The sequence below is a fragment of the Vespula pensylvanica genome, chromosome 11 (assembly GCF_014466175.1).
Source record: "Vespula pensylvanica isolate Volc-1 chromosome 11, ASM1446617v1, whole genome shotgun sequence".
In the NCBI taxonomy this organism is placed as follows: Eukaryota; Metazoa; Arthropoda; class Insecta; order Hymenoptera; family Vespidae; genus Vespula; species Vespula pensylvanica.
The window spans coordinates 5,333,554-5,336,012 of NC_057695.1; the positions used below are offsets into that span (position 1 = coordinate 5,333,554).

Genomic DNA, 2,459 nt, shown 5'->3' on the forward strand with positions numbered 1-2,459 from the left:
GAGAGAGAGAGAGAGAGAGAGAGAGAGAGAGAGAGAGAGAGAGAGAGAAACGGTACATGTATACACAAATACACGTAGATAGAACATCGTATGGCGTCCTGTAGCTCTCGTCTACGTGTTGTACGTGTTACCTATGTGTAGATAGGTATAGCGAGTAGCAACATTATCGGTAAATCCGTTACAGAGTCGTGCATCCTATGCGTTTGCTCGGTTGCATCTACCTAGTGTGAGAGAGTGACAGAGAGAGAGAGAGAGAGAGAGAGAGAGAGAGAGAGAGAGAGAGAGAGAGAGAGAGAGAGAGAAAGAGACAGGATAGGAGAAAGAGAGGTAAATAGAGAAAGAGAGAGAGAGAGAGAGAGAAGGGTGAAGGTTTGCTAGGGGTTGGAGTGAGTAAACTACAATCGAGAGGAGAAAGAGGAAACGAGAGAGTGGGAGAGTTTGAGTATGCAACGAACTAGCTGCGACAAAATAGGCATGCGGTCGCGTTTCAAACCCCGGATACGGCCATTCTGTTTTCGGGTTAATGTTCGCCACTCGTTGTGTCTACCTTTTGATTCCGCACGAGAAGACCGGATATAAATAGTCAAGCTATCGTTCTACCGCGAAGGGCGGGGCCGATCGAAATTTTCCATTCGGTTAAATCTGCTTCTCTTTCTATCTATTTCTTTCAGTTTCTAATTTAGAAAGAGAATGTGCGTGTGTGCGTATGTGCGCGCGAGTGTTTGTGTGTGTATACTGTTACAAGTGATTTGAATTGTTAAGGGATAAAAAAGGAGAAATGTTAGAAAATAAAGAGTTTCATTTTTCTTTTTTTAAATCTTATTTATTATTCGTTTAAGATACAATTGTTTTAAATCTTTATTACATTTGTGAATGGTCATAATTGTTTTGGCCAATTTTTCTTTTATTTCGATTATATACGAGTCTTTTTTATTCGATATATTTCATTGTTTTTCTATCACAGATAAATATTCTAATTCTCGACGTAATAAAATTAGGAATTCAATTTTATTTCGAATTTACTGCTCTTTTTCTTTTCTGTTCTTTTCTTTTTTTTTATTTCTTTTTATGAAGTAAAAGTTCGAGGAAAATGTTCGTGTACTTTCAAGAGTGTACTTTTAAGTGTGTACTTTTAAGAGTGTACTTTTAAAAAGTGATTTGTAAAAATATTAAAACAATAAATTGAATTGTTATTTCATCTTATGTTAAGCCTTTAAAATGATCATACAATTTTTTTGCAAACAATGTTCCATTTTTTCTAAAATTTGTATCATTGATAATTTTTTCTAATACTCGATTATTTTAGATATATAGATTATAGATTGAGATTAGAAATTAAATCTTATTTTGAACTGATAGTTCTTTTTTTCCTTTTTTTTTAGTAACAGTTTAAAAGTAACAGTTTAAAGAAACTATGAACATGTAGTATAACATAAGAACTATATCTAATTTATTTCAATTACTTCTAAATCTAATTAGCGAATTTAATTAATTTAATTCGATTCCCTTTATCTTCGAAACTGGGGTGGCGTAATCCGTTCAGGTATTCGTCGAAATTTCCATAGAAATAAATTAACGTAAATGGGAAGCAGTGTATCGCGAGTTCATCGATTTAATATTGCTTGCGTACTCGTTATTCCCTGATTACACAGGAAATTACACGGATTCAGTTTCACATTCTGAACGCTAAAGCGATCGGTTTTGTTGGAAGGGCAACGAGTGCAACGATCCTCACTGATCCTTTTAATAACGTCGTTCGCACGTGGGGTGGCTCTTGTCCAACTCGACAAGACATACAAAGTTTCAATGATTCGATCGAATCTGTTCGAAATGTTGAAAGTTCAAAGTAAGCGTGTGAACGTACGAACGAACGAACGAACAAGTAAGTGAGTGAGTAAAGTGAGTAAAGCGAGTAAGTAAGTAAGTAAGTAAGTAAGTAAGTAAGTAAAGTAAGTAAGAAGATAGACAAGAAGGAAGAAAAATAAAGATATGAAATCAAGTAAGAGAATTCATGGAAAATGGAGTCGTGAGTAGATCGAGTAAGTCTGGCATGTCCACGTCATAAATCTGAGCTACTCGAGAAGCGTGAGAGGTGCAAGTTTATAACGTGATAGTGGCCCGAGGAGCAAAAGTGAGAGACGAGACGATCGCTCCGACAGATTGTGCTTCTGATAAAAGGAGAGAAAGAGAGATATATGAAACTGAGTTCTCACTTCTAGAAATAGAAAGAGCAACCAGAAGAGAGGGAAAGAGAGAAAGAGAGAGGGAGAAAGAGAAAAAGAGAAAGAGAGAGACAGAGAAAACAGAGCAACGAGCACGCGGCCAACACAAAAGTTATTAAATTTGATTAGAGCTCGGTGCGAAATGCTGTCTAGGAGGTAGAGATGAAGAGAGAAAGATAGTATGAAATAAAGAGTGAGAGAGTGAGAGAGAGAGAGAGAGAGAGAGAGAGAGAGAGA

The 2,459-nt window shown here is 36.4% G+C and overlaps 1 protein-coding gene across 9 annotated transcripts in view; it reads left to right on the top strand.

Moving 5' to 3' along the window:
• The window catches only part of LOC122633024 (lachesin), a 233,225-nt gene that overhangs the window by 48,638 nt on the left and 182,128 nt on the right, over nucleotides 1-2,459 (top strand). The window lies entirely within an intron of this gene.